Below are 26617 nucleotides of genomic sequence, written 5' to 3' on the forward strand. Positions count from 1 at the left end.
ACAGACATCGATTTTAATAAGGGGTTTTTTTTTTGCATAAATCCTTAATACAGCTCCCAGATTTATTTATTTGTTGAGAGTTAGCGGATACATCAAATATTTTCAAAATCATTCCCTATCTCAAATTCATTGGTTTGTTAGTTTTAGTACAGAAGGGGACTAAAAGGAAGCACCTTGATATGCATAACATAATAGAAACACATAATCCTACTTTCCTCTACGGCAAATGTTTGCCATATTTGTATCTATATATGAAATCTCACATAGTATTTAATATCATAAAAGTATTCTTAGTTTTCACTTTCACCTAACGGCAACACTAGCAATGTGGAATGGAATTTATCTTTCGCATTCTGAAATTCTCATTACTACAAGGGATGAGGGGCTGCTTGGTGGGTGGAAAGGTGATGCTGTACATCCATCCCATCTAGTCGCGGTCGCTGCGTGAAGCTGTGGACCGAAGCTTCACGCTGAAGCAACAGTTAAAGTGTATTCGCACTCGCATCCTGGCCTCAGTCATCTGTGGTGCTAGAACCGAATCCGATTCTGGCCGGCGTCTCTGCAGTTAGCTCCGCATTCGCGTATCGTTGGGAAAAGTTCGCGAAGTAATCGGTTTTCTGCCCATGGGCTCTCTTGCACCCCAGAGCCAATATTTGCAATTCTCATACTCACCTAAGTTCACCTGTTCGTGCCCGGCGGCACGGTGCCAGTCCAGTGATAAGAAGGTCGTACCCGAGATCAAATCTCGGCGAATTGAGTAAATATTTGGACTCACCTGTTCTCTGATCTTGGAGCGGTTTGGGGCTTTACTAATAAGTGGCCGCGCAGCTTTCCCCATAATCGCACTATCGCGCCTCGTATGCAGTGTTTATCTGAAGAGTAATTGTTATTAATAAAGGTGAACGTTTTCGCTAGCTCGTCTCCGCACAATTAAGATAAATGGCAATGATATGCTGGGAAAGTGCACAAATGCTATGCGAATCTGAGTGACCTTTGATGTTTGCCATTGCGTCCTTTCAGTTATTTTTCAAATTAATATGATTTTCGATCGGTAGAAGTTGTGTTAACGGTTGGATAAAAAGTGCTTGGAAGTAAGTCCTTGAAATTATCGGCAAGGATCCGGGGATTTAGTGTTTGTTTCGGAGGATTGACCGATTGGACGGTATTACGAGAAGAAATTCGAAAGTGAATGAATTGGTGATAGTGCTACGGTGGGAATCTCTTTTGCGAAACGGAAGTTTACTGCAAGGCAGGTGAGTTGCTCGATAAGGAATTGTTTATACTGATAACGTAGCTAACTACATGCGACCTTGTGTGGCTCAGTTTATGCGATGTAAAGTTTGCGCTCTGTGCCTCAAAGTGGGCGATGTTTTATCTCAGCAGCGCTTTTATTAGAAAACAAAAATAATAGAGCAAATTAAATAGAACCGAATAGTAGAAATAATAAAGATACTAATTTTCTTATTATTTCTACTATCCGGTTCTATTGAAGCAATATTCGCTCTTATACATATATGTTTTTGGCGGATAAGGAGTCGTGATTTGATCTGAAGGTGGTGGGAGAACGGGCAAAACCGTTTGGGTGCTGTTATGAAGGTAGACGATTCAAAGATAGGCCTACCAGTTTTAATAAAACAATCTAACTCTGTCAAGTTTCAGAACGCAAATATTCCGTTCCTTGTCCTATTTTGTTACGCTCAACCTACAGTTTGGAATTTGTTCAGATGCTCGATATCCTTTTGCCATTTTTTGAATGTAGATAAACTGCTTGAATTTTCTCAACACAAACTTTTTCAGTGAGAAGATTTTCTCCTTTGCATCATTATCATCTTATTTTCTTTATTCTGAGAACTGCTCTTACCATGAGATAACAAGAAGACTGGACCAATGAGTCTCTCGATTGAATACCCAATAATGGAATTTCTAAGTAGTTGGAAAAAAGGAATATTTAGTACTCAGGCGGTAAACTGTTAATGGATTCTGCTTACAATTTTATCGTTCAATGCTTTTGAATATTGGCTTTTACTCCACAATGACAGTGTGTAATTGAGTCTTTTGTCGAGTTTTCACAAAATCCTTCGGGAGTTTCTTTTTCTCGCTGTCACTCTAATTTTTTGAAGATTCCAGCTGCAATCCAAGGCAACCATTTACTTCATTTTGGGGGAAAATGCTTTCACTCAAATTTTTCTAACTGCTATATTGCGTTGGTAAAATTTCAACTTTGACTCAAGTAATGAATATTCCATATATTCCATATAAGTGGCGTTTTAATTTGGGGATAATATAAAGATATCAAGGAAGGAAGGTTTTTCATAAAATAGCAACGAATATTTTAAGTGATATGTGTATGTATTTGTCGGCTTTAAATTGTATTATTGACGCTCCAGAAAAATTTATTTTCCCTACGTATGCTTTTACCTCGTTATAACTCCTGAGAAAAGAATGTGCCCATGCTGTGGGAATCAACACCTATTTGGATTCCATTAATTATTCTCCATTAGCTTGTGTGAAGGGCTGGGCCGTTTATAGAGCTACACCCTGCCAATTTCACAGTTGAAAGCAAGAGAAAACGCTCGAAGTAAAAACAATTACAAATAATTTTTAGGTAGATGGTAAACCATTCGTAAGGGTATGTTTATTTACAAAACATGGGTAAGAATCGTCACCTCTTCTGCAATCTAATCAACATGCTGAGAGGTTTGGAACCCGTACGGCGAAATAGTATTCATTTGAAAGGATATCAAAGATGGTATCAGGCCAGAGTGCTTTTATACATCCTACATACGAGGTATTTTGTTTCTACATATAACATTATGCGTCAACATCGGGAGGCAATACATAAATAAGCTCCGCATCATTACGCTCAAGACGAGTGCCTTCTTGGGGATCATAATTATTATCCTCTTTCATTCTCACCTCTTGGGTTGAATCGATTGAATGTAAGTGGTTATAGTAGGTTTTCAGTTTCTCACAGTGACTTATACACATCCAGGCATGATTTATATTTGTTTAAAAAAATTGTATTTACTTAGAAAAAACTGCGCCCGCATTAAAGGCGCGAGAAAGTCTAAAACTATTTACTTACGCTAACTTAATCTCACTTAACCAACCATGATTACTTAAAAACTATTTTCTTCGATTAGCAGATTGCATTTCCTGAGCTATCTACTTCAGCCAAGTAAGGAGTGTCAAAAAGGGAGAGATAGACTGGGATTAAAGGGTGAAATTCACTATTTAGCAGGGCCGAAGAAATCAGGCCAATAGATTAATTTTACTCTGCTGATGCAGTCTTCTAATCTTAGGGATAGTTTTCCGTTGTTTCGAAGAATCTTTCCATGAGATTGACAACGAATTCTCTAAGTGGTCTGACATTTGTTCGTCGATATACTTCGGCGTTCCAGCGGCACTTTCTATTGTAAGACAGTGCAGTTTTGGTGATTAGACTTACCTTCTTACGAAGAGCAAAGTAGATTCTACTCACTGCACCATGTGCCTTACTGATACCGAGCTTAAGGTGAAGATCGAACTTTAGAAATTCATTGAGTTGGATAAGTACTCAATCAATTCTGATTTGTTCACTGTGGTCTTCCTGACTTTCAACTTTGAGCGTCTTGCATTCTAAGATGGATCTAGGACCAGGGTAGTTAGATGTGTGGTTGAAAGTCAGGAACGCAAAGGTCAAAGGGTTCCCCGAGATGAGGAGTACTCGAAGTATGCCTCAGATAATCTGCTTGTCTCCACCCTTGAGAAAGACATCGACGTCGGACTAATACAAGAGTCCTGGACCAGAGGTGACCGGACCATGAAAGGGCCCGACAGCAAATTTTATAATGTGTTCCACAGCACAAGATATCGCTGATCGGGGTAGATCTGAAGCATGTGTCCTCTCGACGAAGAGTCGGCACACCTTTCTTTGTCCCAACTTGAGTTCTAGCGACGTAGTCGCGGTCAAATTGGAGAATGCGGGTGCAGAAAACGTGTATGTTTCCTTGGTTTACATGAGTCACAACCGATCAGCTCGCAAGAAGAGTTGCAATATTTGACGTCCAGCATAACGACAGAGGAGGCCAAACCGTTGATAGGCTGCGACGCCAAAGCAAGGCATACGCGGTGTGTAACAGGGGCAGTACGCCAGCATTCCATTTCCTCAGCTCAGAGAACTGTGACGATTAGGAGGAGATCCTTGATATTATCCTTACCAACTAACAACGGGATTTTTGGAGTGAAGAACTGAAGAGTGTCTGATCAAATCAGAGTTGCGTATTTTTCGATCTATATCTCGCCGTAGAGGTTTCCAACCCTTTCAAGGACCCTAGGAGTGTCGACTAGAGAAAGTTTGGTCAAGCTATCATGAGCAAACTTTCCAGTGCGCAAATTGATAAGATTGGCATGACAAATGAACTGGAGTCAAAAGTTGGATTCTGGAAAGGGTATTCGAAATCGCTTTTAAAGTCTCGAAGAGACATTGTCACCGTGGTAGAATGAAGATCTGTCTAGTCTCAGGAAGCTGATCAGGGAGATCTACAGGACTACATAAGGACTGCCTGAAGAAGTACAAGACGACCATAAAAGCTGCCAAGAGGCAGTCCTGTTTGGATATTATCAGAACACGGGAACCATTAGCAAATCTGTGAAGCTCAGCAAGATTTTGTCTAAGAAACAAAACATAATTACCGAGGATAAGATCGGCTGGGCTATAAGCAGGCCCTCCAGGCCCAGGTGGCATAGTGCCAGTTATCGCCGCTACCCACGAGGCAATTGGCTTGGTTGAGCGGTTATTGCATTATAAGCAGTAAACTCTAGCTGCCACCCTGAATATAGAAGTGCATTTAACAACGTCATCAAAGAATCAGTATTGGCTTATGCATTGGATAATATTTTTATTCCCGGAACTCAGGATATCTTGACTTTATTGCACAGGTTGGGCATATTTCCTTAACCAAAGTTTCTGGAGTTTTCCTTGTTTAATCTAGGTGTCATTATGGCTGCTTTACCGTCGGTTAGAATTGCAATATTCTGCTTTCTTTAGTTTTAAGGTTGGAGTAAGCACATCTGTCTATGGTGTATACTTCGGACTGCAGTATTATCTTTTCCAAAAAACTTCTGAGTCTACTTCCTCCTCGGCAAAGGCCTATCTTTATACTAGGCTGTCATCTATTGGCCTAGGTTGTACGGCTTTATTATTCGAGCGTCAAATCTCTTGTTCAAGTGGAACTTTGTCGTCATGATGTCTCTTCGAATCAATATGTCTTGATATGGCCCGGGAAGAATGTCGAGCTTCCTCTGACTTAAGCAACATTTCGCACATTGACATTCCCAAAAATCCCGATGAATACCCTCTCAGGCTATAACTGTACCTAGTGAGTATTTTAATATTATTTCTTCGGCCTTGAAAGAATTGACATTGGAAGAGGAAAATAAATTAACTTTTCCAGAAGTATCAGAGTGGTCCAAAGTACGCCGCGCCTTCATAGGAAGGAGAATCCTATCCCCGGATTATCCTTGGATTCCACGATTTATCTCCCAGGAATGAGGAAGAGCCTTTGAAGAATGGTCTCTCACACCCGATTAGACAAAAATCAGAGGGTGTGCTGTCCTATTTGGTAAATCGGAAAGGGTAGTGGGTTTTTAACAAAAATGTTGTTTCCCAGAAACCGTTACTTCATTTGATATGAGATTTGCTGGGAAAGGTGGGAACTGTGAACCCACACGTATGCCATGCAAATGGAATGTTAATTTTTCTTTCACTGAATATAGGAATGTGGGGTATCAAATAAAAAGTCCCGATCAGTATGAATCACGTTTTAGTTTTTACATCAGTTGGAAAGGGAAGAAGGGAACGGGTCAGAAAGGGATCACTTAAATTCGGAGGCTATTCTCAGAAACTACTCGAAAAATCTGCAAAAAAATTATGGTGATATTCTAGGTCTAAAAGTAATTTTAGTGTTTATTCTGATATCTACTAAAATAAAGTCAGTGCTAGTATATTAATATCTTTATTCTAGAATAACAATAGGCAATAATATAATTTTGTTTGGGATATTTGGGATACTGAGTTCACATCTAATTGATTTTGGACCGAACCAGATAGAAAGCAACTTATTTCCACTTTTTTGTTCCATGGACCCCTCGTTTTGGGCATAACCCCCAAGAATTTAAAAAGTAGAAAGAAAGATGACTAACAGTTTCGTCCAAGGTAGAGGCAACTCATCAAACGCTGCCCCACCTCTGGGAGCAGCTGACTGAAAGTGGTAACAGATGGTAATCGCTTCTTTTCGTTAAGGTTTTGTGTAAAACAAGAACTTATTAAAATCGGTTTACTGTCTGTTTGTCCGTCACACGCATTTTTCTCGGAGACGGCTATAGCGATTGCCACCAAATTTGGGGGAAAGGTGGAAATTATGAATGTTCACGCATACAGTAAGTTACATAATTCTACATTGAATTTAAGAGGGGAGGAGTCCCCAGAGATGCAAAAGCGGGGCTTAAATTAAATATAGTCATGTGGGGTATTAAATAAAGTTAATAATAGTGCATTACTATAATTTTTAGTAATTGGCTGCAAAATCCCCTTAAGTTCATCCTAGAATCAGGAATTTTTTCAATAGGCTACAATATAGAGCATGATCCTACCAAATTTCGAGAAAATTGCACTGTTAGTAACAGAGTTATGATTGGTCAAAGCAGTCGCTTCTGTGCAAATTCAAGACTGAATGAATGTCAATATCATTTGAAAGTGGATATTCTCACATAACATATGCATATATGTATTACGTGCTACGTACTAATGGGACAAATGCATATTCAAATCTCTTTGTAAATACACATATTCACAAAACCTTTCATACCTGAGGCGCCTAGCTTCCGGTTTACCGACTTGAATTATCGTAAACACGAAAAAGTTGCGAATTATATACAACTTAAAACCGCCCGTTCTTTAAGCCTAAGCCAGGTTAAAGCTAATTATTTTGTTTGGGATGTATTTATATTATAATTAAAATCTAATCTAATTTTCTCTAATACATGTTTCCGAAGAGGTACGTCTTCCACACCCGGTGCTTTATTGAAGCTTGTTAATGTGGCCAATACAGAAGGAAACTAATCTGTTCTCTGTCGATCCAGCTTTCGAGGTGTTTCCTGATACGTCAGGATTATTTTGAGCCATTATATTTACGACAGTAGGGAACACATAGGTACCTTTCCAATTATCGCACTCAAGACGGGTGCCACTCCTCGAAATCTTGATGGTAATCCCCACCTTCGCTCATTTCGAAAGATCTGAGATTCCCAGGATTTATGGATTGGCGGAGGTAATAGCTCTGCAGAGACTGCAGCAACTGCACGGAGCAAATCCAGCGATTGTGATAATTCCACTTTGGGTTGGAGGAGTAGTCCGTATCTGCATATCTTTTATCCCTAAGGAGGGGAACTTAGAATCTTAAAATCTTGGGGAAGTGCCACTTCCATCTCTTCAGTTGCTTATTATCGTGAATGAGGTCTGGCGTCCCTGATGATATGATCCAAAGATACGCGGCTACCTATAATTTCTTCGGTGGTGCACTGTTTATTACTGTTCAAATCGTTATCATTGTTGCGGTTTTACTTTCCTAAAAGCGTAATGATAAATTGCTTTTTTTCGCTGCGAACTTTATGATCTCTTACGTTTTCCGATTTGCTTCGACAATTCTACATTCTTGTGATGCTCCTTCAGGACGTGGTGGAAGGCATTTTTGATGGCGGCTCAATGTGCGTCAGCCGGAGGGTAGTTGGAAATAGTCCTCAAACTGTTGAACGCCCTGCGCTGGCCTTGGGAGATAGAAACTGTCTAACTATGCAGGAAGTAGTGGATGTAACATGCAAATGAAAACAAGCGACCATTAGATGATCACTCCTTTCAACGTCAAAATCGAGGCCGTTCTTGACAGATGCTTCTGAATCCACTTGTGATCGCAATGTGGTTAACCTGATTTCTCGTACGTTGCTGGTCAGTTGAAATACAACTGCATTGACCTTTCTGCTTGCCCATATGTGAGCTTGTCCACCCTGCCTATTGCGAGTGCGAGTGAACGTAGGTAGGCACAGATTTTATATAATTTTGATTTTCTGTCGCCGACTTGGAAGCTCAAGGTCGGGATCAGCAAAAGAGGAATAAGCGGGATCCGGACCAGCTGACGATGCCATGGAGCTAATCAATTGGACTCGGTGGCGGAGTTGATTTGTGTCTTGAACTGACCAAGGTACCGAGCAAACTCGTTTTGCCTTTTGCGGGAGAGGGTTGCTGTGTGAGTAGGAGTTAACTGCTGTCTTGGAAAAAGTAAGAAACCGAGGTAGGGTCGTCTTGCCTTTTTGCTGTAGAAAATTACTGTTTGAGGAAGATTTATTCAATTAGTATCTTGTCCCCGTTTTCTATTCATCTACTCTACAAAGCGTTAGTAGATGGCCCAAAATCATCTAGATCGTGCTCCTTGTCACTTTCGCAATTTGTGTCACCTTACCAAAGGTGACACACAAATCAAAACAACTGGGTGCTTGGATTTAAATTGTTGAGTGTAAGTTTCGCGAATGTACAACTTCCACTTATGAATGTATGAAGAACATTTATCAGTACAGACTTTCAAGGTTGTTTGGTATTGTTTTGATTTTATCTGATAACCTATTACTATTTGGGGTCATAGTCGACTCCGTTGTCCATTCTTTTTTGTTTCACTTTCATCGTAGACATTCTTCGATTACCTTGCGTAGTCAGAAATCGACGTTAGTAGTGGTGAATCTATCAGCGCCGATATTATTTTTTAACTTATCATCAATTAAGTGCATTTTTGTACTTGAAACGATTTACTTGTTCTCTTTTAGTGCAATTACTCGAACTAATTACCAACGGGTCGATTTCAATAGATAGAATATATCATCTTGATTTTCCAAAATTTCTGCAAACAAACAAAATGATTAATCACGGCAGAGCGGATGGGGGAGGAAGACGCATTTTCGTAGCCAATGCGATCGTTTTGATTTCGTTGTATGTACATTTTCATGTTCATTATATTTAATCGGATCAAGATAAAAAGCCCACGTTCCATTATTTCCACGGGAGATGTTAGATACGAAAAGAATACACGAAACACAAGAGAAGTTTTGGAAGAATTGCCCGAATTAGCGATTTGTTTGTTGCCCACAGAGATGTTTACACGAGGAAATATTTTATGTAGCTTTTGTGTGTATTGTTTCTGAATAAATAGAAATACTCGCATTATTGCTCATGAGTTCCAGCAAGAATGTATGGAAAATGTAAATTGAAAATTTAGCAGAACCAGGAATTTCACTTTTGAATTGAGGCTTATCTGAGAAAAGTATAAGCCACGTGGGATGTGCAAGGAGTCTGTATTTTACGAAAAACATATCAAATTTATTACTTGGAGTGGTTTTTCCCGTTGGAAGTCATAAAGAGATTTCGCTTCTTTACAGAATGTAGTCTGAAAGCTCAGGGGGTGTCATAAATTGTGCTACTTTTGATTTTTTATTTGCTTCTATATTTCGGTGTAAATATTGACGAAGAAAAGTGCTTAAGTGAATTGAATTCAGTTCAACCTACTTCAGTCTGAACAGTATCCGGAACAACAGACGCTTCCATAGGTGTACCCACAGAGAGTGATGGCGTGCTGGCTTTTATGTGCAGTTCAAAATTGATATTGTTTCAATTTGAAAACGAAACCAAAAGTAAACCGTTTTAAGTATGAGCTACTGCTCCTGGGACTTATCTAGGCTATTCGGTCAGTTTCAGCGAAATGAAGGACGAATATTTACCATAATTTGAATTGTTAAAAACCTTCGGGCATCTAAGGGAAAAATACAGACGGAAAGCTAAGCGCGACTAATTTTTAACGCTGTTTCAAGAATAACTTCAACTCTTCAATTTGTGGTGAAAGTTCGATTTTCTACCCCATCTCCGGAGCGGGTTGAAAGTTTGTGGAGAACGAAGGAGGGTAAATCGTTGAAGTTTGAACTGCACCCCCACTCCAGGAGAAGCAGGGGGTAAAAAAGGTATGCAGAAGATAGACGAAAATTCCCCTTTGGATGGTACTCATAGTTTAAAAATGTTTTATGAAGAGGACTCTGGAAATTTTAAAGGAGGATCAGGAGGACCATTAATAACTGCACCTTTACCATTGTATGGGCTGGTTTTGGATACCGTGGAAGGTCGCTACTTTCCTTTTTGAGGCGTGTGGGGTTCTAGATATTAATTCGGCTTGTTGGAGAACCCGCTTTTAAGTTTCGGTGATGCTCTATCGGCTTTAGACAGAGTATTCCAACAGAACAACGCAGCGATCCATGTTGCGAACCAAACTACACATTCTTTGGAGTTGAAGAATATCGCAATGTTTGAATGGCAGACTGTAAGTCCTGATTTAAACCCTATAGAAAGTCTATTCGCGAATTTATTTAGGAAGTAAAATGGAAGAAAATTGAAAAAAAAAAATTCAATGAAAAGACTTGTAATAGAAAGCTTCATAAAACGAAGCAATAAGACAATCGGTTTAAAGAAAAGCTTTTTTTTTGTCCGGTATCATTATTTTTTGATGTTGTATATTATTATTTTAATGAAATAAATAGTTGTTATGTAATATCTTCATATTCTCGTTAGATAAATAAATATAAACAAATAGAAAATGAATTAAATGATTTTGTAGTAAATAATATTTGTTACTGTCGGATATAATTATTTCGGTGTAGATGTTCGCCTTTGAGCAATTGCATGTTCAGATTTTAGACAAAGTATTAAAAATGGATTTAGCACTGTTAATGTTTTGATCCAATACAATTCGATGCTACCATCGGCACAAAGAACACTACCAGATTATGCAAACTATTCGACGACCTCGATGCTTTACCCATTAATGTAATAGGAAGAGTGCGATTGCCCGTCAGACTGGTAACCTTCTTTTTATCAGTATTCATTTTTAGTTCCACTTCGCTTGCCACCTTTTCCAAATCCAGAGCTGATTGCTCAAGGACCCTGACTCAGTTAAATAGGCGCAGGTTTTGCTCTGATGCAGTATATGACTTTTGCAACACCACATGTTGCACCATATGATGATGGCTATTCTTCGGAGAAGAGAGATATCACTCCAAGTCTCCTCGCTGTCAAACACATTTACCTCTATTGCAATTAATTTCTATTGAATACATCTGCTCTTTGTCGTAAATAAATGGATCAAAACCACCAACCAACCACCAATCTTAAGATGTGTCATGAAGAAGTTGTGAAAATATATTGGATTTGAAACAATTTTTCCTTCTTCTCGTCAATCATGAGACTTCGTGGAAACACATTTCATTTTATATTTTAATCTTCTTTTCATGGATGGCTTAATTTTAATCGTTGTGTGTGTTCTTAGTAACATTGATAACCATGGTACCCTTGACCGACATACTACTTGTATACACAGGGAAAATAGAAAATAGAATCCTATTATTATTATTCTGTTGAGGGAAACTCGCACCGCGTCCTTAAAGAACTATTGTGCCCCTTTTACTGGTGATAGTGTACCTATTGATCATATTATCTCAAGCAGGCCTATAACCGTCAGGAAGTTTAGTATGTTGCCTACTTCGAGATCTTTCAGCTTTGCATCTGGTATTAAGTGTTCTCTCAGATGCCTCGGCCTACTTTGCACAAGTGCGGGACACTGGCCCAAGACTTATATAGAGGTTTCGTCATACTCCTCACAAAACCTGCTGGAAGTATCCGTAGATATCCCAAGCTTCTCTAGGTGATAGTTCAGCCGACAATGACCAGTGAGAATTCCCACTATGATTCAGAGGTTCTTTTTGGGGAGGTTTAAGCAATCTTTTAGGCGTATGGGTTCGTATCCCCCAATAAGCACCCTGGACTGTTCCATCCCTGGTAGGCCCGCGCAGTATAGTTCCCTCAACCATTCCGCTTCATTTCTTAGGTTCATAGCTACGAAACCGTCCCTGCTCCCTTCTAGGCTTGTTGCCTTTCAACCCAGCATGGCCTGGAACCCAAAGTATCCAGACCTTGTTGGACGAGCCGAGTGTATTCAGTCTCTCAAGGCATTCCCATACCCGCTTAGAGTTCACCTGGTTCGACCTAAGTGCCTTGATCGCTGCTTGGCTAGCGGTGAGAATAGCTATGTTCTGCCCCCTGTGGTTATTTTTCAGATTAAAGGAGGTACATTTGTCTATTGCGTATATTTTTGCCTGGAATATGCTAGTGTGCCTGCCCATTGGCTCAAAGTACATTTTCCTTCCCACCCACACCCACTCCCTCTGCTGCGAGAGATCCGTTAGTGTATCAAGTAATCAGTTGCTGGTTTGCTGCCTTGTCACTCCCTTGGTCTAACCAAACAACGAAAATGGGGTTTTTTGAACGTGGTTCGTGCTGAATTTACATTTGGAAGGATTCTATAAGGAAGCATTACCGATCCAAGTTAAACTATTGAGGTTGAAGAATTAAAAAAAATAATTAATTAAAAAGTGTTTCTATGTAATATTTAGAGTAGTCTATTTGAGAGCATTGCCGGCTCCAGTCTTTAACGGGTGCCGTGCTTAGATTTAAACCAAGCAACCCGAATCGCGCGCAATTAACGTTATTTCAAAAAGATATACAAGCATGAATATGTACATACGTATGTCTTGAAAACAAGGAAATTAAACGCTAAATTTGCCATTGTCGGTTTCTTAAGATTCTGATTCTCACTCCCCTTTAATGGTATCTAGGCCTCAAAATACTATCCATACCAATACCGGTTTAAATGAAGTTAATAATAGTAGATTATCATATTTATTATAAGTATATTTTTTAGAATTGATTGGCAATCCCCCTTAAGTTTAACCTAGAATCAGAGCATGATACTGCGGACCTTGGTGGAAATCGCACTATTACTAAAAAACTTATAATTGGTCAAAGTTGTTACTTTTGTGCAAATTTCGTGCGTTCTAAGACTTTGAAACTAAATACCCAGTGTCATTCTAAAGTTAATGGTCTGACAAACTAAATTCATAAACGTTAGGAATTAGGTACAAATGGGACGAATGACCATTCAAATGTGCTTATGTCAGCAATACACAAAACTTTTCATATCTGAAGCGTTCAGCTTCCAGTTTGCCGACTTGTTTTTTAATTTTTTCCATTTTTCCTTTTTCCAGATTTAGCTCTCGTATTTGGTTCATTTTTCAAGATCCTGGCCAGACACACACACTGCGGTCGGACCTTCACGGTCAATTTCACGATATTTTTAGGTTGAGATTTCAACCAAACTTTTCATTATGATGTCTTATATTACGACCTTTAATGACATTAAAAAAATCCAAAATATTGTAATGTCCTATTATTAACTTCATGGGAGCAGATATTAGGGAGTATTTTGAGATCCAAATGTCATAAACAGTTAATATCACATCATGATTTCAGCAAATTTTTGAGTTACGTAGGGTCCGAGAGATCTGTTTTATAGATATATGAGCAGATACTACTGGTTTGAAAGTATCTTGTCTAGTTATTCTAAACAGAAAGTAATAATTCAACAAGTCAGGCTTGTCTCCTATTACGCAAAAGAAGAAACCAAATTAAACTTTTAAGCGCAGTATGTGAACTAGCCTTTGGGTATTTAGTATGTTATTTACAGGTCCTTTCCGGGCAACTATTACTCTTTTGTGTGAAGTAGTGAAATTTTCGTCTTTCCCATAATTTCGCAAAAGGTACGCATAATAGAATGTTTATGTAATTACATATAAATAATTATGGAACGATCGAGTATAAATTGCGTCTTCCCTAGACAGCAGCCATAAGGCGTTTCAGTACATTCAACGAACCGGGACCTATGGAAGGGAATACATTAGTGTATAGTAAAACATGCAATATACGGAGCTAAACCAAACATTTCACATCCAATTTATGCCGAGTACTCAAGAGCTTTATTGCGAAAGGACGATTTTGGAAAGCAATTAAATGAGTGGAATGTGCCTCTAAGCTTTCATGAGAATTGGTGCTAATGAGTACATATGCGATAATTGTCAATAAAAACGATAATTAATGGAGAAGCATTAGGGTGGGTTCGGGAGTCCAAATACCTTTAAACGTATTGTTAATAGCACACGTTTAGGTATAACAAGACTTTGACGTATGGTTCAAGGTTCAATGCCCCGACGCCAGATATGTAAGACATTAGGTGCATATTCTTAGAAACAATAAATAAATACCAATTATCAAATATTTGATTTTAATTGAAAGATATCTTGGAATGAAAAATAATGCTTTGAACTATATATAGGTTCAAGTGATCCTCTCAGTTTTTCTCTTCTTCATAGTAAGTTCTCAAAGATAAAAATTATTTTCTCATAAACTGCGGGAACTTCTGTGTGCTTACGAATTGAGTTTATTTGTTGTTAAGTTTTTTGATATCTGGGGCTCAGGAGTGCAATCTAGTTAATAAGATGTTTTTCGATGATACTATCCTCCTCTCCCATATTCAACTGTTCATATTATGTATAATATGTATGTCTTCTATCATCTAATCGAATGAGTAGCTGCTTGCTATCGATTTACTGCATTATTTGTTGTTGCTGACATTTATCTATTTGCTATTCACTGAAAGCTAGTCGTTGACCGTCTGTTAATCAGGCAGTTATCTGATAAGGGACCTTAGTACAATGTTTAATAACAAGACTCAGTTTCGCGAAAATTATATCAACGTTGTTACTCACGCGTGTGGGTTATATATATTTTATTTATTATCCTTTACGATAAATACTACTGATACTTCAATGTGCAGGATGTTTCTGGGATATGGCTTGAATTGCACAAGTATGATTGTATGATTCATTTAATTGAAAAAAACTTGTGACGCGGCAGGATTCGCGGCATTCGAAATCTATTTTGAATGCTGCGAATACCAGCGGACAGATGACGTCACTGGCGCTCTCCACTCAGTTCGCTACAGGAGTGAAGAGCGGAGTAGGTGACGGAAAATGTCATATTTTTTGAGAGAAAAGTGAATACGGAAAGAGACAAGACATGATTAGATTAATAAAAATAACGAGCACCAGTTGTGTCGTTGGATATAGTGAAAGGATTCTATAAAAAGTTTTTATGAAATTCACCCTTCGTTGAAGCATTGCAGTTTTATGAATCATCTCAAACTATGTGTCTCGATCAGTTAATCGACACGAGGGATCAGAACTCGAGGCTAGCACCAGGACGAGTCATTATGGCGATTTGAAAGTTAATTGACAGGAATGTCAATAGCGTTGCGATGTGCTAGTAGTAGTTGGTATATTACTCCCTCCTGAATAGTATTGTCGCTGAAAATTGCTGATTTCGACTGTAAAACAGCATAGGATCACTCACGCGGTTAATGTTTAGACGGATTTTGTCCATAAGTTCTTTGTATGTGTTCCGGAAGTGGATTAATTGGCACATCATCCAGCAGTGCACCCCGTAATAACGAAACAGCTAACAGTCGTACAGTGGATGGCGTTACCAATGCCTGAGGCGACTAGGTTAACTAAGGTGCCAAGAGATTGATTCCGATGCATCTGGCGGTTGCTGAATCGTTAAAGTAGGTTGATTGGTGAATCGTCCAGTGGAGCTACATTTGTCTCTGGGAATGCGCCTGTTTACGAACCCAACTGTTGCCCATGTCCATGTTTAGCCTTAGGACGTTATGAGACTAGATTCCTAGGAGAATCTCCACATATCGAAAATTTCCCCGAAAAAAAAGGCTAAATATGGACATGGGTTATAGTTGTTCCACCTTGGTGAAACTTTTAGGAAGGACTAAGAGAAGAATAGAAGCTTAATTAAAATAATATAATCACGTGAAATAATTTTTCACAAAATAAAACACTGAAAAAGGGAAAACCGAAATACGTATTTGTATAGATTAGGCACTTTTTAGCCAATAAAAAGGAAAAATATCTTCCAGGGCAATTTTTCATATTATTTTCTATCATATTTCTATTTAGAGTCCTAATTCTAAAAGACATTCTAGAGTTACAAAATAACCTGAGTGTAATTTTGTGGTATTTCCATCGATTAAATTATTTCAAATAATTGAAACTTACTTTTTCTATTCGATACTGTTATTTATTGGTCTTGCAAATACCGATATTTCTGGAACCACTCGTTCGCTTCATTAGTGCTAACAAAACTGCCTTAGCTGCTGGATCCGGATTTATTATAGCTTCTGGCTAATAAGAGACCCGGTCCAGGATGGTCACACAGCATCAAAATCCCGGGATAGTACAAGTGGTTCGATAAAGTCCAAATAAACGTGTTGACAGATGCAACACTGCACACCGGGGTGAGCACAGCGATGGTACGTGCCAAAAAAGATTATGCATAGTGTCTCGGCAACAATCGACATGACTACTGCTGTAGATGTGCCATAGTAGACCGAATGATTGTCCACCATCATTGTGACATCTGCAACGATGTTCAATCTGACAAAAGAAGTTTTCCCAGCTCGGAATCTTTAACTAGTTCAATCGCTAGGAGCTTGGCGTCTATGTCCGGGGGCAGGGAAATCGATTCTATTTTGGACGAAGCATCGGAAATGATGTTCGATTCCGCGGGAACGTGCTCAATTCTGGTTGGAAATTGTGAAATAAACGAAAGTTGCGTACTTTGCGTGTGAGAAGCCTTGTCAGCTTTCTGGTGGCAGGTATAAAGCAATGATTAATAATCTGTTTTCATCAGGAAATCAGCGACTCTAAGTAAATGCCGAAAATGAATGAATACTGGTGTAAATAGCAAGGGTTTTGCGAACGAGAAACGTTACTTCAGCGATCGAATTTCTACATCACTGGAATGCCTCGCCAGCTTCGTTGGACCATGCAATATCCTTGTTTTTGGATCGGCACAGCAATTTGTTCAATGGTGCCTATTCCTTGGCTGCCTTTGAAATTAATCGGGGGTAATAATACAAGCTCGCTAAGAGTATTTTTCAACTTTTTATAGTCGTAGGGTGTGTCCGGATAGCTCAGTGGTTAGAGCACTAGGCTGTCATACGAAAGGTCACGGTTCAAATCTTACTGGTGGCAGTGGAATTTGCATCGTGATTTGACGTCGGATACCAGTCGATTCAGAGTTAAATCAGGGTAATAATCTCGGGCGAGCACCATGCTGACCATATTGCCTCCTACAGGCTATTCTGTAGTGTACCGTTACGGTTTTGAATGAAGTGCTCTAACACACTTCAAAGCCCTAATCCAATATGGATTGTTGTGCCAACGATTATTATTATTATTATAGTCGTAGGACGTTTTCTAATCGCTTCCATATTATTGTAGGCAAGATATTCGATTTAATTGCTAGAAAAGATGCATTTTGCTATATTGACCACTATGCTGAACTTTCAACGACGTACGAAAGTGTTGTATGTGCTGCTTAGCGTTTTCAGATCCTACAGGAATGTCGTCAATATAACAAACATAAAAGTCTAACGCTCGGAATACTTCTTTCATAAAAAGTTGAAATGATGGGGGGCATTCTGGAGACGGAATATCGTAATATCGCCACATAGCTTCCAAGTCCCACCTTTCTTTGGGACTAGATGCAGCCGGCTCGCTAAAGGACTATTTGAAGAGCTACAGAATTTCTTAGTCATCCGGCTTGGCAAGAGCCTGCGTCTAGGCTTTTCAGCTATAGGGGGAATGGACGTTTCTATGAAAAGGCAAACCTCATTTTTCCCAGCAAAAGAGAGCGGATTCCAAACGCTCGGAAATTCTGGAAGTAGCTAGCGGGAAACTCCTCCGACTGATAATACTCTTGAGTAGTTGGCAGCGTTTAAAAATCGTTTTGAAATGTGTTTGGTCTCAAGATCCAGTAAGCATTGTAAGCAACGGTTTCTTATATCTACTCGTTAACCGTAGTCCTTAAGTAGATCGGCTCGAATGAGAGACGCCAGCGATACAGAACTGCTAAGTGAAAATCCAACGACGTCTTAAATTGAGTGTCAGAGCTTTCTGACCGTGTGTTTTAATGATAGTACGATTAGCAGGATAGAGCTGAAATAATGTTGGTTGGTCAGTGTCGATAAAAAAATTGAACCCTATGGCAGCGTCAAAGATATGAAGGCGGTCTCTTGATGGCTCGAGGTTGTCCGCCCAATTTAGCAGCAATGGTTCTAGTTTTTTGGCTGGTTTGCCTGCCATCAGCATGGATCACAGTATTGATGCTCAGCAACTCCAAACGTACGAGTATTATGATAGTAAAGATGTTTAACTTTTCTCTGCTCCGATTATGTGATGTATGGCACTAAAATTTATTATACGATTTTTGCATGTACGCTAATTTCTCTCCTTCTTTACAAAGATGATGATGACGCACTAACGGCTGATACACACAAGCTTCGGGGATTTGCTAATCCAAAAGCTGCTCCGGCATTTCAAAAATATCATAAAAGGTGAACTGCACGTTGCTAGGTTGTCATTGATCGTTTTCCAAAACATATCAGCCTATATAAAAGACTTATGCCTTAACATGGCGACTTAGGCCTCATGTAGTAATGTTTACTTATGTTGTCATCGTTATGCCACCCCGGTTTTGCGCCGAGGTACACCAATTCGACATCCCTAAGAACTGTCTGGCGTCCTCACCTACACCATCGTTCCGTCTTAGGCAGGGTCTGCCTCGTCTTCTTTTTCTACCATAGATAATGCCCTTATAGACTTTTCCGACTGGATTAAGTGAACCGACCATCGAAACCTAGCCTGATTTTACCCACACCTCGCGGTCACGGTATCGCTCATAGATTTCGTCGTTATGTATGCTATAGAATCGTGCATCCTCAAGCGGGGGACCAAAAATTCTTTCTTAGGATTTTTCTGTCGAACGCGGACAAAAGCTCGCAATTTTTCTTGCTAAGAACCCACGTCTCCGAGGAATACATGAGGGCTGGAGGACGCTTCGGGCGGAATAGTTTTTGTAAGCTGTTAGCTGCGGTTGTGATTTTTGACCGTAGCTAGGTCTCCAAGTTATAGTCTCCTATCTTTATTCTTCCCGTTTGACCAGTGCGGTTTGATGTTGCTGGTTGGTTGGTTTTTGGTGCTGACGTGGCCACTATATATTTGTCTTGCCTTCATTGATGTGCAGCCCGAGATCTCACGCCGCCTGCTCGATCTAGATGAAAGCAGTTTGTACGTCTCGGGTCCTTCTTCCCATGATGTCGATATCGTTAGCATAGGCCAGTAGTTGGGTGGACTTTAAGAGGATCGCATCCTCGCATTTAATTCATCATGATGGATCACTTTTCCCAGGACCAGGTTAAAGAGGACGCCTGATAGGACATTCCCTTGTGTCTTAGCCGTTGTTACTGTCGAATGATCCTGTTGCTTTTATCTGGCCTCGCACATTGGTCAAGGTAAGCATAGTTAGTCTTATCAATTTCGCCGGGATACCAAATTCTCATGGCAGTGTGTATGAGTAGTTTTACCCTGGCAATGATGACGATGAATAGATGATGCAACTGATGTCCATATTCCCACAGTTTACCCATTGCTTGCCGCAGAGAGAAAGTATGAAAATCTTTCCTGGGCGTATGGGGCTATCCGAGATAGGAAGATAGTAAGATAGCGGAGAATTCCTTGTAGATGGTACTCAGCAAAGTGATACTTCTATAATTGCTGCACTGCCTGATATCTCCCTTTTTATGTGTGAGGCAGATATGCTTCGCTGCTAGTCGTGAGGCATTGATTCGCTGTTCCACACCTTGAGTATAAGTTGATGAACCACTTGGTGTGATTGGTCGCCTCCACATTTAACCAATTCGGCTGTAATTCCTTCAACATCTGGCGACTTATGATTTTTAAGTCGATGAATTACACGGACTGTTTCTTCTATACTTGGTGGTGGCAGTATTTGTCCGTCGTCTTCAGTTGGCGGGACCCTAAACTCGCTGATGTTTTGGTCGTTGAGCAGTTCATCAAAATACTCAACCCATCACTCCAATATGCCCATTCTGTCGAAAATCAGATTTCCCTATTTGTCTCGGTAGGATCAGCATCGAGGTGTGTAAGGCTTCATCTTTTTGACTTGTTGGTAAAACTTGCGCGCCTCGTGCGGTTACTCTCTGTAGTTTTCGAGTTCACAGACCTGTTGGTTCTCGCATGCTTCATTCTTCCGTCTGTGAAGTCGCTTCTTCGCTCGCCGGAGTTCGTGATAAGTCTCCGTGCATGCCCACATTCTTTGAGATTGCAACTTTACTCGGTATGCAGCATTTTTCCGTTCCCTTGCTAGGTTACTTTCATCTTCAAACCAGATGTTCCGACTCTTTTTGCGGCTGGGGCCAAGTATGTCTGTGGCCGTATTGATGATAACGTTCTTCAGGCGAATGATAGTTCGTCCTGCTGTCTCGTAGAAGGTATCCTTCTCCAACTCTGCAGTCTCATCTGTAGGGGCGTAAACGTTAATGGGGCTTATATTTCTAAATTTGCCTCGTAAGCCCAGAGTGCATAGCCGTTCGCTTATGTTTCCAAAGCTGATAACAGAAGATTCCATTTTCTGGGTTAGTGAGAAACCTACTCCGAGCACATGGTTTACTGAGTGGAAATTATAATATATGGTGTAGCGGCTCTTCTCCAGGAAACCGGTCCCTGTCCAACGCATCTCCTGTATCGCTGTTACATCAACCCTATATTGGGACAGGGTATCGGCTAGCTGCTTGGCAGCTCCATCTCTGTACAGGAAGCGCACGTTACATGAGAAAAAGCGCAAATCGTTATTCTGTTTTGGTTGCCGGGTTCGTAGTTGCAAAATCCATCCAGTCCGAGGTTCCAGTTGTGGCTTCGTCATTTCGGTTTTCCGTGAAGGGTTGTCAGCCCTACCCAGCCTTACTAGGTGCAGATAGGGTTTGGTTGTAGAGCTATTGGTGTTGATTCAGCAGGCGTTTCCAATGGTATTGCTCCATCATGGGTACCAATCCAAGTTTCGCCCTGGGACCACCATTGTGGTGGGTTATGGTGAAACAAAAGGGTTTTCACGGTAAGCTGACCTTACTGCAAACAAATGTATATCTGTATATTCCCGGGCTACGAGTACGACATCCCGCGCAGCTCTAACTGCGTTACTCAATTTGCAGCCCTTGGACTTATTTATTCAGAGGATTGAAATGAGAGCAGAATTTGGAATTAGAAGTTCTGATTTTGGAATGGAAGTATCTGAATTTGAAATGGAACATTCTGAAGCTGACTTGGAAAAGTCTGGAGTCGGTTTGGAAAAATCTGAAACTGAAAGAAAGTTCTGAATCAGACTTGTAAAATCTATAAATGAACCCAGGAAGTTTCGTTAGACGGGGGAATCGAGTGCAGTGGATCACTGGGGTCTGAGTGCTCTTCTCCACGTCATACACACGCAAGCTGTTGTCAGAAGTGAAGTTGCCGGGTACTGCATCAGTACAAGATCTTGAAGGAATTTGCAGTTGAAAGCGGAGTCTGGCAGAGTTTCACTTTGCTACTTCTGGTTGTTGATAATGTCCTCCATGTTGCCTAGGCTGGAGGATTTGGAAGGGTTCCATGGATGAAGTTATTTTTCCTCGGCTATTTTGATCATATTTACTTGTCCCCCGACCCAGTTTTGGACCTTGGAGACAAGAACGCAATCACTATCGGATTAAAATTTGGCTGGTCATTGAATTCTGAATGGGCCAGGTTTAAATAACGATGCCTCTTTAGAAATAAGAGAAGTTATCCCAAATCTGTAGGTGGTTTAATTTGTTTTCAATTTTGTAGCTAATTTTCATGGGAATAAAGTAATGGATGACGAAAGGCAATGACCTGGTTTCCTGCCGTTTGCTGGCAGATGGGAAAAGTTTCACTGTGTTTGCGAATTCAAAAATGTATAAAGCAAATGGATAGAAGTAATATGCAAATTCCATGTGCAATTATCATACAGTGGAAACCAATCTAATTAATAGTTCTGAAAAAAAACGGACAAGTTTGTAAACTGATATTTATAATGCATTTAGTTCCATTTATTTGTTTGTTATGCTTGAACAGTTACATATGCCGTTATCGTTTATGTAATCAGTTGCATTGCCTATCAGGTCGGTTAGCATTAAAAATGAGTAGTAGAATATGTAACAATGATATCGGAAAGGAATATTGTGAATGTCGTAATCAGACTTGCATTTGATGATACGTGGGTGTCCACTATCCGATCTACAAATATCAGCTAATGACACTGCAAGGTAAAAATGCCGATAAATCAGCACTCTGATATCCATTCTTCACATCCTGCCCCACCTATATTGAAAGCATTGTTGCTGACAACTCAGCCAGCATACTAGTATACATCTGCATGCTGGGTGCTATGGAGTCTTCTACGTAACTAAATAAGCCTGAATAGGGAGAGAATTGCTAGTCGATCGACTAGCCCTCATTTTTCAAAAAAGTAATCAACCAGCTATTTAACATGTTGTAATATGAATTGAAAGACTTAATTAATTCCATATCACCATCTATTTAGTGGGTAATTACGCAAGAGTCCTTCCCCAATCATTATCGAACATCCGCCTGGAAGACCTCTTGGCTACAAGTGCACCCTTTTAAATGCTTTAACGCTCCAGAACTGAAAGATTTTTCTTGCGGGTAATTTGCGAGACGTCAATGGCAGTCTGCTCTTAAGGATCCTAACAGCCATCAAAGGTATTTGACTGGAAGGTTGAGCAACAAGGATGTGGTTAGAAAGAGTTAGCTGTCGACCTCAAAACCACTCGTCCCTAAATTGTGCTCACTTTTCCTCATTTTTGTTCGTTACACTACCCAACTTTGTAGCTGGGGGGATCAATCGATTTTTTCTCAATCAACATTATTGTGATTCCTGTTGCCGTTGGCCTTTAAAGCTTCTCACCCCAATGGCTGCGAAGGTTTCAATTTGCTCCGGACTTCGATAGATAGAGTATCTGCGGAAATGCTGTATAGTTAAGAGGAAATAGTTTTTATTGTGGCCATTAAAGAGCTCGACTCCTATTGACTTCTAATTGACTCAGCTCAATAGAATTGAATTCAGTCACCTGAGGTGTTAGGCAATGGAAGGGAAGTAATAAAACAAATTGATGACATGTGCTTTGTATGTCACATAATGGAGTATAGGGAGTTGCGAGAAGTCGAACAAATTAAAAGAAGCGTTCAATGTATTTAGTAGTTTCTAACTTATTTTATAATAGAAATAAATTCGTGTGCGTGGATTGAATGAATTTGGCGCCATTTGGATTTAACATTTTTAAGGTTTTGTGTAAAACAAAACCTTATTAAAATCGATTCAATGTCTGTTTGTCTGTCTGTCTGTCTGTCACACGCATTTTTCTCCAAAACGGCTAAACCGATCCGAACGAAATTTGGTGGATAGATGGGAACTATGAAATCCCACGCATACAGCGAGTGGCATAAATTTAGGTGGAGTTTAACGGGGGGCTCCCCATACATGCAAAGGGGGGGATTCAAAATTTTTTTTCACCGGATATAGTTGTATAGGGTATCAAATGAAAGGCCTCGATTTGTACTTCCCGAAACTGATATTAGTTTTGACATAAATTGCAAAGTGCGTGAGTAAGGAGTCAAAATGTACGCACTTGAAGTGAGATAGGACTTATTTTCGGAAACTACCCAACCTAAAAATCCGAAAAAAAGCAGGGTGGTGCGCCTAGATGAAATCTAGGCCTCAAAATATGTCCCATTCCGATATCTGCTCAAATAAACTTACTAATAGTATGTTACTACTTTTTAGAAATTTACTGAAAAACCCCCCTTAAATTCATCCTAGGACTTCCGAATTTTGTACCAGCATAGGGGACAATATTTCGTATATATGTGCTAAATTTCATGGAAATCAGCCAATTAACGCCAAAGTTATAGCAGTTCAAACTTAGCAATTTCGCGCGAGTTTACTGCTTCCAAAGCCATACAAATCAGATGCTGACGTCATAATTACCCGGAATAATTGACATTCGCCTGGAATATTAAAGTCACATTTATGAAGAATTTATTTATCTGCAGCCCTTTTTAAGGTTTTGTGTAAAACACTTATGTGAAATCTAATCTTCGAGAGATGTCCCATTCCGGTATCTGCTCAAAAAATTTACTAATAGTATATTATCAACTTTTAGAAATAGACTAAAAAACTCCCCTTAAGGTCATCCTAAGTGTACTAAATTTTGCACCGATATAGAGGACAGCCTTGTGCATACACATGCGAGGTTTCATGAAAATCCAACTATTAGTGGGAAAGTTATAGCAGTTCAAACTTATCAACTTCGTGCTAATTAACAGCATTCTAAGCCATACAAATAAGATGCTGACGTCATAATTACCGAGAATAATTGAAATTCCAGTGAAATATTAAAATTCCATTCAAGAAGAATCTAATTCTCCCTAGCCCTTTTTGAGGTTTTGTGTGAAACAAAACCTTATTAGAATCGAGACGGTGTCTGTCTGTCCGTCTGTCCGTCTGTCCGTCTGTCTGTTTGTCTGTCTGTCTGTCACACCCGATTTATTCGGAAACGGCTAAACTGATTATCACGAAAATTGGTGAGAGTATGTAATCTGGTGTTCCCTTTACATGCAGTTAGTGGCGCCATCTTGTGTTAAGTCTAAGGGGGGGCTCCCCATACATGTGAATGGAGGGTGCAAATTTTTTTTTGCACAGAATGTAGCCATGTGGCATATCAAATGAAAGGTCTCAATTAGTACTTTTCGAAACTGGTTCAATATTTGATATTGGGTGAAACATAGGGGAGTGAGGGTTTAAAATATGACCCCCAAAAATTGTAACAGGTCTCGTTCTCAGAACCTATCCAACCGAAAAATCTGAAAAAAATCACAATGGTGCATCTCTACGAAATCTAGGCCTCAAAATATAATATATCCGGTTGCGATATCCGCACAAATAAAGTTAATAATAGTATATTTCCACATTTTAGAAATTTACTCGGCACCCCCCTTATGTTCATCCCAGAAGTACAAAATTTGCACAGTTTGGTCAAGTTTGAAGAAAATCAAACTATTATTAACAAAGTTATAGGGGGTAAGACTTTACCATTTTTCGTGAATTTCGTGCACTCTACAACCCGCATGACGTCATCGTCACATATAATTTCGTCAATACCGCAACGAAATGAGTTGTTATGGATGGGGTCGCAAAGAATTATTTTGTTTTAGTTTTTTAATCATTTGTATGTGAATATCAATTACTCCAACCAGACATGTGTGTATGTAGGTATATTGTATATGCGTGCTAATGAACTTTGCGGGTAGTACCTAATTCAGATAGATATAAGAAGTAAATCGGAAATATGGGTACGATCAATTTATATACGTGCATATATGTGTACAGTATTCGGAAATAGGCAGTTTGTTTGTTTAGGGTGAGCGTAATATGTACGTATGTCTCGTAGTTTGGAAAAATATAAAGGATTATGTTGGATTTGTAGCTATATACGGATACAGAAATGTGCGTTGAAATTTCTTAAATAAGATGAACACAAAACCTTTATACCCGAAGCGCGAGCTTCCGGTATTCCGACTTGTTTATATTTTGGTTAAATTGTTGGCATTTGCTAATAATATTAAACTCACGGTGTGAGGCGTATGAGGTTGACCATTATCAATACAGGGCTTTCCATCAAATGATTTATTTAAATCGCTTTCTAGAAAATAGAGGGCAATGGAATTTTTGGCTATATTACACGGAGCTGTCGTGAACTCGTCGCTCCTCACATCGTTTTCTTTTTCTTCAGCCTTCAGGTCACAAGTGGGGTCGGTTCGTGATGATCGGTTTCGTCATTTTATTTTATCAAATGCCTGATCAGGATGGAATATCAAGACCTTTAAATCCCCATCCTGTGTATCATGCGACCATTGTTTTGGCCGGCTTTTTGGTTGCTTACCATTGACGTCGATGTTCTGACCAATACTGGTTGTTGAATTCTCTTTAACGTGAATTATCACACTATAGAGAGCGGCAGACGGACGACATTGCAGTAAATTTTAGATTTGCGCGTGCTGATACGTCGATCACAAAGAACATCAGTTGCGGAATGCCACTTCATCCAGGTTGCATTAATGCATGAAACAATTTCATTACCTAGCTCCATTGGCTGATAGCATTGACTCGAGATATTTAACTTGCTGAGTTCTGGCAATGGCAGTAACCTGCCCAGAACTGATCCATTTCAATATCTCGGGTCAATGCTATAAGCCAATGGAGAACTACGTTGTGCTCCTCACATAGGGAAACACAAAACCTTTTATACCTGAAGCGTCCAGCTTCCGGTTTCCCGACTTGTTTCTGTTTTCATTCAATTATTAGTCCATGAAATTTTTTCATTTGTTCAACTTCTCCTAATGGCACTCACCTAGTTCTCACAAGTTTAGCCGTTAAATGCTTGCTTTCTCCTAAAATTTTTTCTATCCACATTTGGCCCGAATTGCTTTCCCTCTTTGAGTTAAAAAGGATAATGTTACTAAACTTTATTATAATATTTTCCGGCAAAGTAAAGGTCAAACATAAGCAATTTTCACCACGATTATCCTGGAATAAGATTTGCCACTGCGTATATGTTTGCATTTTTGGCCGGGTATATATAGGATCAGAAATATTATC

The 26617-nt window shown here is 39.6% G+C and overlaps 1 protein-coding gene across 1 annotated transcript in view; it reads left to right on the forward strand.

Annotated features, from left to right (window-relative positions):
• Nucleotides 1-497: 497 nt before the first annotated feature.
• The window catches only part of LOC119652275 (high affinity cAMP-specific and IBMX-insensitive 3',5'-cyclic phosphodiesterase 8), a 485640-nt gene continuing 459520 nt past the window's right edge, over nt 498-26617 (forward strand). Inside the window, exon 1 of the mRNA XM_038056299.1 lies at nt 498-1253. The gene's annotated coding sequence lies outside the window, so the exon portion shown is untranslated. The remainder of the gene's footprint in view (nt 1254-26617) is intronic.

The sequence above is a fragment of the Hermetia illucens genome, chromosome 1, assembly GCF_905115235.1.
Source record: "Hermetia illucens chromosome 1, iHerIll2.2.curated.20191125, whole genome shotgun sequence".
NCBI classification, from domain to species: domain Eukaryota; kingdom Metazoa; phylum Arthropoda; class Insecta; order Diptera; family Stratiomyidae; genus Hermetia; species Hermetia illucens.